Consider the following 12,585-nt stretch of genomic DNA (forward strand, 5'->3'; position numbering starts at 1 on the left):
TTTGGTGGAGGACCACTTGAGGACCCACACCAACATTTATCCACTTTCTTGAGGATATGCAACACTGTCAAAACTAATGGAGTGCCCCCTGACAGTTACAAACTGATGCTATTCCCATTTTCTCTCAGGGACAAGGCCACTCAATGGTTGGAATCGTTTCCAAGGGACAGCATTAACAACTGGGATGATTTGGTAACTAAGTTTCTTGCCAAATTTTATCCACCTCAGAGGATTATAAGGTTAAAGGCTGAGGTACAAACATTTACACAAATGGAGGCCGAACCCATCTATGAGGCATGGGAGAGGTACAAGGCTCTGATCAGGAAATGTCCCCCTGCCATGTTTAATGAGTGGGAGAAGCTTCAAAACTTTTATGAAGGCTTGACACTGAAATCCCAGGAAGCTTTAGATCATTCAGCTGGAGGTTCCTTGCAACTCATGAAAACTACAGAAGAAGCTCAAGAACTCATTGATATGGTGTCCAACAACCAGTATTTCTTTGCTCATCAAAGAGGCCACCAACCATCACAAAGGAGAGGAGTAATGGAGCTAGAAGGAGTGGATTCAATCCTAGCTCAAAACAAGATGATGCAGCAGCAAATTCAGCAACAATTTGAGCAAATGGCCAAGAGAATTGATAGTCTCCAAGTTGCAGCAATCAACACTAGCCAATCATCAACCACATGGGGACAGAGTGAAGAAACCCAAGAAGAACAACAACAAGAGCAAGTACAGTATATGCACAACCAAGGACCAAATGAAGTGTATGGTGATACATACAATCCATCCTGGAAGAACCACCCAAACCTCAGATGGAGAGATAACCATGCCCAAAACCAATAACCATGGCAGAGGAATTCAAACCAACACAACCCAAGAAGCAACCAAAACCACAACCAGCAGCAGACTAACCAAAACCCCTATAGAAAACCTCAAAACAACTACCCCAACATCAACCAATACCAATCTAATAACCAACCCACCAACCAAAATGCCTACCATCCACCACCCACATCTCATAACCCACCTCAAGTATCACCTGAAGCCCAAAGAATCACTCACTTGGAGGCCATGATAGACAAAATGTTGAAACACCAGGAAATGGTAACCAAGAATCAGGAAGCCTCCCTGAAGAGCCTAGAAAGACAGATGGGGCAACTCTCCAAGCAAGTATCTGTTGAGAGACCTTCAAACTCACTGCCCAGTGACACAATTCCAAATCCCAAGGAGGAATGCAAGGCAATACAATTAAGGAGTGGGAGAACATTGATAAGCAACAATGACACTACAAGGAAGCAAGCAGAGAACATCAAAGAACCAACAGAGGATGAAAAGCAAACAAAGGCAGATGAGGCTAAGGAGCAAGTTGTGATGCCAAACAAAAGCACTGAGAAACTTACAGAGAAGAACAACCAGCCACATAGCTCAAAGGAAGTAGCTCAGGGACAGCAGCAAATAGGAAAGAGCATTACACCTCCACTGCCATATCCCCAGAGGTTCAACAAAGAGGTTAAAGACCAGCATTTTCACAAATTCCTTGAGATTTTTAAGAAGCTGAAAATCAATATTCCCTTGGCTGAAGCACTTGAGCAAATACCTCTATATTCCAAATTTCTGAAGGATCTTATCAACAAGAAAAGAAGCTGGGATGAGAAAGAAACCATAATGATTACTGAGGAATGCAGGGCCTTGATTCAAAAGGGGCTTCCTCCCAAGCTTGAGGACCCAGGGAGCTTCCTGTTGCCTTGCACCATTGGGGAATTGACCATCAATAAAGCAATGTGCGATCTCGGAGCAAGTATTAACTTAATACCATCCTCCTTGGTGAAAAAGCTGCATATAGAGGAGGTCAAACCAGTACAAATGTCTCTGGAGCTGGTAGACAAGTCAATGGTATACCCCGGGGGTGTAATTGAAAATCTTTTGGTCAAGGTGGACAGTTTTATATACCCTGCTGATTTTGTGGTTCTAGATCAAACGATGATGATGGTGACTCTGTTATACTGGGAAGGCCATTCTTGGCCACTGCTAGAGCTATCATAGATGTAGAGGAAGGGGAATTAACTCTCAGGATGCATGACCAGAGTGTCACTCTGAAGGTGTTACCAGAGGCACAATTTAGCAAGGAAAAGAAAGACTATATGAAAAATGACCAGGAAAGTCACAGCAACATCCCAATGCTAAGGATTGTGCAGACTGATGAAAAAGCCCAAGAGGATATTAGAGTACTGACCACTGAGAAGAGAGGTCCCCAAGGAAAGCCTACAGCCAGAAAAGAAAGAACAACAAAAGGAAAGATGAAGCGCAGAAACAAAGCAAAAAGGGGCTGGAAGAATAGAAAGATTCCAACAGAGGGGCTTTCTAAAGGTGACAAAGTGCAACTGATATATCAACAGCTGGGGGCAAATCAACAAACCGAGGATTACTACACTGTCAGCAACATACTATCATTAGAGCATGCTGAAATTGAACACTAGAGAACAAAAAAGAGGATCACGGTCAGGGGAGACAAACTGAGGCCCTACAAGCACCAACCACCATAAAAGAAAGCCTCAATGTCAAGCTAGTGACAATAAAAGAGCGCTCCATGGGAGGCAACCCATGCTTTAAGATTCATGTCATTTTAAATTCAATAAGTTATGATCATTTGAGCATGAATTCTTTTCTCTTTTCATGAACATGTCCATTGACTGCATGCACTGTTATGAAACATATACTAAGTTTAGTGTGCCTCCAAGCACACTAAACCAATGTTACAAAGAATTTCGTTTCACATGCTTAAAATGTTTTGATAGAGCATATGGCCGAACACTAAGTTTGGTGTCCACATAGCTTCATGAAAATTTGAAACTCATGCATCAATAATCATACATTTGTTATTTTCCAAAACCTTATAAATAGAAAAATTCTTATTCGGTAATGAAGGCATTAATTGTGATGTACCCTTTGACAAGAAACAAGTTTGGTGTTCATCAAACTTTGATGCACCGATTTAAGGATACAATTGATCCTTCATGAAAAAAAAAAGAAAAAAAAAGTGTAATGAAAACAATTCTTATGAACATGTAACATTTGAACTTCACTAGTTGGAGGAAGAGACTCATTTTTTTATACATTACCAAACATTAAGTTTGGTGTCCTCCAAAGAGAGTGTCACGGTTCAAATGAGATAAGAATTGATGGTTCACAAAGTTTTAATAAAAAGCACACCCTTGCTACGGTTGGATAAGACTAATGTATGTTGTCTTGTTGTGGTGACTAGGAGGTCAAAGAATCTTCAAAGAAAAAGACAAGACAAAGGAAAGCATAGCATAAGGACAAAATCCCATCACATGCTTCAAGAAAGAAATCTGCCACTCCTTGAGAATGATCACGGCAAAGGCAAGGGGAGGAGCAAATTTTGTCTTCATTCACCCATACATGCACACCTTTGATCCCCATAGTGTCTAATTGCATCCAAGCCCTTCATTGCTCATTTAAAAGCATACCACCTTCAAGCCATGCACATGACCGAATCACTTCTCAACATAACAAGCTTTGTGCAACCTTTCTCTTACTTTAAACTCCAACCACTTAAACTTCTCTTCTTAATTTCTTGTCATAGCAAGTCCGGACCTAATCTCTTTTTCCTCCAAACACACATCAAACTCTCCAACATTTTTCACATTCCCTCTCAACCAACCAAGTGATCATGGCATCCTCCTCAAGAACCAAACGACGAAAAGGAAAAGATCCAATAGTGGAGGAAGAAACACATGAATATGACCAACGGAGGTTCAAGTCTTGGTTTCATCAAATGCAAATTCAATGGATGAACGAGAAAAGAATCTATCCTGAAATTCCATTCATGTTGCCGGATGATGGATGTCATGAAATGAAGAACAAAATCCGGAAGAGGAGATGGGAGGAACTTGCATCACCAGCCACCCAAATCAATGCCAATATTATAAGAGAGTTCTATGCAAATGTCCCAAGGCTTGACATGCGTGAGCCCCCAACGTACAAGAGCTATGTACGGGGGGTGGAAGTAGACTTTAGCCCAGATGCAATCAAGAAGGTTTTGAAACTAAAGACAGTCCGCTTTGATGAACCGGGATACCAACAAAGATTGAATGAGGATCAAGATTATGAGGAGATTGTGAGAGACATTTGTTTTGAGAACTCAGAATGGGAAGGAGATAACAAGAACAGATACAAGTTCCTGAAGAGATGTAACCTCACTCTGGAAGCAAAAGGATGGTATGAGTTGATGAAAAGATCAATTCTGGGCACTGTGAACACCTCAGAAGTTAACAGAGAGAGAGCCGTGATGCTACATTGCATCATTGTGGGAGGAGAGATAAGAGTTCATGAAATCCTTGCAAAAGACATTCAAAAGCTGGCTGAAAAGAATTCGGCCGGATCTTGGTTGTACTATCCGAGTACCATTTGGAGGTTGTGTGCAAAGGCTAAGGTTCCATTGGAAGAGGAGAATCCAATGTGGTTAAGCCAAGGCATGCCCATAACCATTGAACGAATGATGATGCCCCTTGAAGCACATCAAGGCCGAAGACCACATGGAGGAAGGGAAAGAGAAGAACCAATGGAAGAAGATGAGCCACACATAGAAGAAGAGCCACAAGAGGAGGAGGAACAACCACACTTTTTCCCACATGGTAATATGGATATGACTCAAATGCAAGAAGCAATAGGAAGATTGTCTCAACAGTACACGAGAATCCAAGAAAGGCAAGAGGAATACCATTCTCTGTACATGAAGAACCAACAAGCACAAGAAGAAAGAGAGCTAAGAATAATGAGCAAACAAAGTGAGTTCGAGTCAAGATTCCTTGTGATGCAAGAAGAACATGCCTTTCAATCTCATGAATCTTTTGGGAAGTTGGAACAAATGCAAGCTGAAAGTTTGAAGGCTTTCAAGGAGTTCACAACACTCCAAGATGCAAGGTATGAAGTACAAGCCGATTACAACGTCAATAGCCAAATCAAACTAAACTATATTGGAGAACATTTGCACAACATGGATCCGGCGTTCCCAACTTTTGATGAATTCTTCAAAATGAGAAGTGAGGTAGAAGTAAGCAGGGCTATGAGACTTGAAGATAGAGTGGAGGAGGCTATGAATAAGGCTGGCTTTTGGCAAGATCAACAGGCACCAAACAAGGATAGTGGGAACACTAGCAGCCAAGTGTATGAAAGGAGAAAGAAAAGGCATGACAAATGAAAGGTGGACTTGCTCCTTATTCATCACTACAAAATCTACCTGTTCTAAGTTGTCTTTGCATTTTTAAGTAGTCATTTAAAAGTCTTTGCATTATGTTTGTTTCTTTTAAAATAAGTAGGCTAGTTTATGTGTGTGCTTGTGTGTTTATTTTCACTTGACAAGAAGCATGTGTTGTCCCCTGCATCTTTAAATTCAATAAAAGAACAGTTTGAATGTGAAGTAAAATGGTTTCTGTTAGATAGAAGTGGAATAAAAGTAAGTGGTGGTATGTGTGTGATTGTATAATAGCTCACTTTGAATGAATAAAGAGCCAGGATATCTTCTTCTAAGTAAAGAGTGGCCCACTGTCTATGAATCTCAATTGAATTAAATTCCTTGGTTAGAAAGAAAAACAAAAAGAAGGAAAGAAAAAAAAAAGGGGATAGCCAAAAAGTGGCAGAACAAAAGAAAAACAAAAAGAAACAAAGCTAGACACCAATAGCTTGAACTTTGAAATATATGCCTGTGATGTCTTTGTACTAGGATCTGCTTGGATTAGTAAGCTCTTAGGAGTGCCTCAACACTCGGTGACTTGGGTTAACTAATCCGGGATCATCAGCTGAAAGTCCACTATCAAGAGCAACCTAACTACAAGGCATTTAGTAACCCAAAGAGGTGCTGGGCATCAATGTTTTAAGAAGGAATGTGAGCCAAGTGTCTATGGTGAATAATGTGTCAAGTATAAAGAAAAGAAAATGAACTTGCTACACATGACACTCAAATAAAGCTTATGAACAAAGTAATAGCCAAGGATAAAGGAATAATGAGAGGTCATAGCAGTATGTCACTTGAAGCTTGAAGGAGACTTTCTAGGCCTAGGAGTCAATAAGAAGTGAGTATTGGCATATCCACACAAAACCCCATGAACTATCAATAATACTCTGCTAGCATGAACATCCTCTTCTATTTCATTCTTTCTTCTCAATAAATCTTTTCTTGCTTGGGGACAAGCAAGCTTTAAGTTTGGTGTTGTGATGACAAGTCGTCCTAGCCTATTTTAGCTAGTCTTTTTCTTTTGTTTTCATTAGAATTATGCACTTTCTTGAGCTACAAGCAAGCTAATTGAGTATATTTTCATGTTTCCCTTGATTGAACCAACCATATATGAATTCATGCCATTTCATGAGGTTTTATGCTATATTTGTTGCATATTATGAAAGATTGAATATCTCATGATTTTGAGCATAGCTTTGATGAGTTTGGTTGATTAATGATAGGTGAAGAAGGCTTGGAGAAAGGTTGAAGCAAGAAGGAATGGCTAGGAGTGAAGAGAGGACAATGGAATAAGTGAAATTGAACCAGGAAGCAAGAAGCTGGACCTAAAGTTAGCATCAAACTTTTGCACAAACTTTTGGTTGAAAGGTTAGCCCCAATGTTAGCCCCCTAACTTGGAGGCTAACGTTGGAACTTGAAAATTCTCCCCTGGGCTTCAAAAGTTTGCGCCAACGTTAGCCCCCTAACTTTGAGGCTAACGTTGGCACATGGATTTCTCCCCTGGGCACCAAAAGTTTGCGCCAACGTTAGCCCCCTAACTTTGAGGCTAACATTGGCACATGAATTCCTCCCTGGCCATCCAACGTTTGTGCCAACGTTAGCCCCCTAACTTGGAGGCTAACGTTGGCACATGAATTACAATGGGGAAGGAGCAAAAGTTTGCGCCAACGTTAGCCCCCTAACTTGGTGGCTAACGTTGGCGCCACTAGCACACAAGGCATTGCCAACGTTAGGGTCAAAGTTAGACCCCTAACGTTGGCACCAACGTTCATACAAGCAAATTGTGCTGGCTGCTATAAAAAGTTGGAGCCAAAGTTAGACCCCTAACTTTGGCTCAAACTTTTGGTCCAACTTTTGCTAACCTCAAAACCGGTTCAATTAGTTCACTTTGGTTCTTCTCCAAACTTCAAGAGCAATCAACCAAGGCCTCTTTCAACCCAATTCGACCAAGAGCAAAGGCCCAACTCAAGGCTTGAAGATCATTTGAAGAAAGTGTATAAATAGGATAGAATTCAAGTTCTTCGAGGAGCTTTTCTTTTTGGGAATTTTTATAATAGTTTTCGGAGAGCTTTTGAACTTTAATTTCTTTGTTTCCATTGTTTTCAATTTCATTTTACATTTGTCTTGGATCTTGGATTGGAGAATTGAAGAAATTCTGTTTCAATCTCAATCTTGGATCTCTCTGTTTCTTTACTGTTAATTGAATTTCATTTCCGGTTAATTGCTCTTCATCTATTCTCTTTGCAATTTACAATTCCCTGGCAATTGTTCTTGTTGGATCTAGGAAGGCATTGAGATCTAGACTTGGTTTTCTAGTCTCTGGGTCCTGAGATCTGAATTTCCCATTTCACTTCTCTGTTTACTGCTTTCTGTGTTCATTTAATTTTCTGCTTCATATCCGGTTCAATCTCAATTCCCTTTCACTCTTCTGTTTGATGCAATTTAATTTTTCCTTGTTTAATTTCTGCAAATCCACATCCCAATCCCCTTTACATTTCAAGCAATTTACATTCCTTGCGCTTTAAGATTCCGCAATTCACATTTCTTGCATTTTAAGTTTCTGTTATTTAATTTCTTGTCCTTTACGTTTCAGCAATTTATTTCTTGTTCTCTTTACTTCAATGCAATTTAATTCTACAAGTCACAAAACCATCAACCAAATCTTGATTCGCTTGACTAAATCAACCACTAAGCTAAAATTGCTCAATCCTTCAATCCCTGTGGGATCGACCTCACTCCCGTGAGTTTTTATTACTTGATACGACCCGGTACACTTGCCTGTTAGATTTGTGTGTTTTGGGAGAGATTTATTTTTCCTCCAAAATATCTCATCATATGAGTCCATAAACGAGAGGTATCTGTATCCAGAGGAAGCATCTACCAGAGCGTCGATGCTTGGGAGTGGGTATGGATCTTTTGGGCAGGCTTTGTTGAGATCTGTGTAGTCGGTGCACATTCGCCACTTCCCATTTGATTTTTTCACCAAGACAACGTTGGCTAGCCATAGTGGGTACTTGACTTCTCTTATAAATCCTGCCTCCAGTAGGGCCTGTACTTGCTCTTCCACAGCTTTGAATCGTTCTGGCCCGAGTTTCCTTCGTCTCTGCTGAACCGGTCGAGATCCTGGGTAGACCGCCAACTTGTGGCATATTAGCTTAGGGTCTATGCCTGGCATGTCTGCGGCTTTCCATGCGAAGAGATCGACATTATCTCGTAAGAATTGTACCAATAATTCTTTTGAGTCTTCTGTTAGGGTCGTGCCAATATTGGTCGTTTTGTCTGAGGTGTCTCCGATTTGAATCTTCTCTATCTCGCCTTCTGGCTGCGGACGGAGTTCTTCTCGTTGCTGGACTCTGCCTAGTTCAATTGTATGAAACTCCTCTCCCCTTCCTCTAAGGTTTAGACTTTCGTTATAACAGCGGCGTGCCATCTTTTGATCTGCTTTTATCGTGGCTATCCCTTCTGTGGTTGGGAATTTCATGCATAGATGTGGGGTTGAGACTATTGTGCCGAGTTGATTGAGTGTTGTCCGACCTATTAGAGCATTGTAGGCTGAACTTACGTCGACCATAATGTAGTCTATTTTGAGGGTCCGAGATTGGTTCCCCTTTCCGAAGGTTGTGTGTAGCGATATGTATCCCAGTGGTTGTACTGGGGTATCTCCTAATCCGAACAGGCTGTTCGGGTATGCCCTAAGCTCTTTTTCGTCTAAGCCGAGTTTGTCGAAGGCTGTTTTGAATAAGATGTTGGCAGAACTCCCCTGGTCCACTAATGTGCGATGTAGATTGGCGTTTGCCAGTATGACAGTGATGACCATAGGATCATCGTGTCCCGAGATGATGCCGAATGCGTCCTCTTTAGTGAATGTTATCATCGGGATGTCGAGTGTTTCCTCCTTTCCTTCGACATGATATACTTCTTTGAGATATCTTTTGCGAGATGATTTGGAGATCCCACCTCCTGTGAACCCACCGTGTATCATGTGGATGTTTCTTTCTGGTATCCGAGGTGATCGTTCAGTTCATCCGTCATCTTCATCCCTTCGCCTCTTTCTTTGGTCATCATCTCGGGTGGCCAGAAATCGATCTAATTTTCCTTCTCTCACCAATTTTTCTATGATATTTTTTAAGTCGAAGCACTCGTTGGTGGAGTGCCCTCGGACTCGATGGTATTCACAATATTCCTTCCGGTTTCCCCCTCCCCTTTTGCCTTTGAGCGGTCGCGCTGGGGGGATTTTCTCTGTATGGCAGACTTCTTTGTACACGTCGACCAAGGATGCCCTGAGAGGAGTGTAATTATGGTATTTTTTTATTTTCTCCCCTTGTTGATCTTCTTTCTTTCTGGATTCTTTGTCTTTATCCCGGTAGGAGGCTCCAGATTTTGAGGTTTCTCCTAACGGGCGTTTTCTTCCATATTGATGTATTTTTCTGCTCGTTCCTATACTTCATCCAAGGAGGTCGGGTACTTTTTTGATATAGATTGGCTGAAAGGTCCTTCTCATAGGCCGTTGATGAGTCCCATGATGGCGGCCTCTGTGGGTAAACTTTGTATGTCCATGCATGTTTTATTGAATCTTTCCATGTAGTTGCGGAGGCTCTCTCGATCTCCTTGCTTGATCCCTAATAGACTGGGGGCGTGCTTGGCCTTATCTTTCTGGATGGAGAATCTGGCTAGGAACTTTTTGGCCAGGTCGTCGAAGTTTGAAATGGACTTTGGAGGTAAGTTGTCGAACCATCTGATAGCCGTCTTCGTGAGGGTTGTTGGAAAAGCTTTACAGCGAACGGCATCTGAGGCGTCGGTAAGGTACATTCTGCTTTTGAAATTGCTGAGATGATGGTTGGGATCTGTGGTGCCGTCATATAAAGTCATATCCGGTAGTTTGAAGTCCTTTGGAATCTTGGTTTTCATGATCTCCCTGGTGAATGGATCCTGTTCTTTACGTGAGCTTTCCTCGGGAGTGATTTGAGGGGTTTTTGATTTGAGATCGGCTTCTAATTGCAGTAATTTTTCTTCCAATTCTCGACGTCGCCGTACCTCTCTTTGTAGATCCTTTTCGATCTCTCATTGTTGTTGGGTTTCTTTCTCAAGTTGCTTTAAGCGATCTTGAAGTACTTCTATAGCTCCCGGGATTGCTGAATTTTTGTCTCCGTTGGATTTCGGGGTATCTTTTTGGTGGGGTGTCCGCATTCTTGTGCGGCGTTCTATTTTCTAAATCCGAATCGTGGTCGTTGTCATGGTCGTCCGCCATAGTGATGGGATGACTTCCAGGTCCCCGGCAACGGAGCCAATGTTCCGAGGGTTACCTGAAACTGTAGGTCGATCTCGGACGAGATCTTCTGTGCTGGTCGGAACCGATGTGTCCGGCTGGTAAATGGCGACCAGAGCTAGTGCGTCTGACTTGTTTGGATTGAACGTGCTGCTGATCCTCTAACACCGAAGGGTGGGGGGTACCTGCAAGAGACTCCGATGCTTGAGTTAGCATGGGTATTAAACAGGTGTTATGTAGAATCAGAGTATGAGTTATACCTGGGTGCTCCAATGTATTTATAGTAGTTGTAGAGTGACCTTTCTAGATAAGATAAGTTAGTTATCTTATCTTATCTTTTACCTTTGAGTTGAGGTCAGCTTATCTTCAAGGGAACCGCCCTTATCTCTATAGGCTCAGACGGCCTTTGGATTTGGGTCGTGTTCCTCTACTTGGGCCCTTTATGGGCTTTCCTGTTGATTTGGCCGAGTTCTTTAAGAAGAAGTCGGTCCGCTTGACCTGGAGAGGTCGGCCGCTTTGTCGTCAATCATCCCAAGTCGGATAGCTCGACCCAGGGTATGAACAATGATCAACTTGAAGACGGGTGTGGAAACAATATTTGGGATCCCAACATACAAGAGGATCAACTTTGGGAGCTCGAAGCTTGTGAAGAACTTCATCAAGGCTTGGTGAATTCACTTGGAGATGTTAGAACTTATTGGAAGTCCAAGCATTGGTGAAAATTTCAAGATGAGTTCAAGCACAAGCCACCATGACACGGAGCTCACTAAATGTCCAACTTAATGACAGTAAATAAAAGTGCTAGGTGGGAGACAACCCACCATGATATGATCTTTCCTTTTATTAGTTTTAATTTATTTCTGTCAGTCTTAATTTCCAATTCTACATATTTACTTTTATTTTGCATAAAAAAAAGAGGGAATCGACGCGCAAGCGTCTACGACGCACACGCATCGTATATGTATGCGCAACATATTGAAAATAAACAGAGAGTTGCGTGAGAGCCGAGCGGGAGGGGTGCTAGGCGCACAGCCAGACCCACACGTACGCGTGCCTCACGCGTACACGTCCCCTGCAAATTTTTCAATCCACGCATAAGTGTCAGCGACGCATACGCGTGGGCATGAAAATCGGCGTTAATAGTGAATTGAATAGAGAGTTGGGCTGCCATGGTGCTGGAGTCGCACGAGTAGTCACGCGTACGCGTGACCGACGCTCACGCGTCAGAATGCATTTTTTGCCATCTACGCGCACGCGTGGGCGACGCGTACGCGTTGCATGGCTACTTCAGTTTTCACGTGTACGCGTGATGCACGCACGCGCGTCGCGTTCTGTTTTTCATTCCCTTCTCCTTTCTTCTACCCTTTCTCCTTCTTTCTTCCTCCTTTCTCACTTTCTTCTTCTTCATTTCTTTAACTTCTCATCCTTATTCTCTTTCACTCTACTTTCCTTATTGCATTTGCATACCTTCACTCATTGCATTTTAATTTCGTGCATGTTTTTATTTTCTTTTCTAAATTTGATACTTTTTCTTCGGTGTTGAATTTTCTTGCTCAACTGTTGAATATCTCTTGCATTATTCTGGTGCTTCATGACTTGTTTTATTCTAATTGGGTAATATTATTTAAGTCAATGCTAATCTTTTATGATACTTGTATTCCTTTTGCATTGATATGAATTTATATTGTCTTTCATGACCCACTCTTTCTTCCCCTTTGTTGCAATTTTTTGCACTATTGCTATGCCATTTGCTTCTACTGTTTTCTCACTTGCATGTTGTAGCTACCATGTAATTGAGACCCTCATTATTTGGCATTAATCCACCCATACTTTATTTGTCTTCTTATCTTTATTTCTGGGTTACTTTTCTTCTTTTTCCTCTTCTTTTAGGATGGCCACCGAGAAGGGACAGGAAAAGCTTCTCAATGGGACGATAGACAAGTCCATTTGCACAATCTTTAGAGAAAAGCATCAGTGTAGCAACCCGTCCACTTGCACATCTCAGCATGCACCGAGGACGGTGAAATCTTTAAGTGTGGGGAGGTCGATACCGACTTCCGTGGGT

The sequence above is a fragment of the Arachis ipaensis genome, chromosome B7 (genome assembly GCF_059453495.1).
Source record: "Arachis ipaensis isolate K30076 ecotype BB chromosome B7, ASM5945349v1, whole genome shotgun sequence".
Classification (NCBI taxonomy): Eukaryota; Viridiplantae; Streptophyta; class Magnoliopsida; order Fabales; family Fabaceae; genus Arachis; species Arachis ipaensis.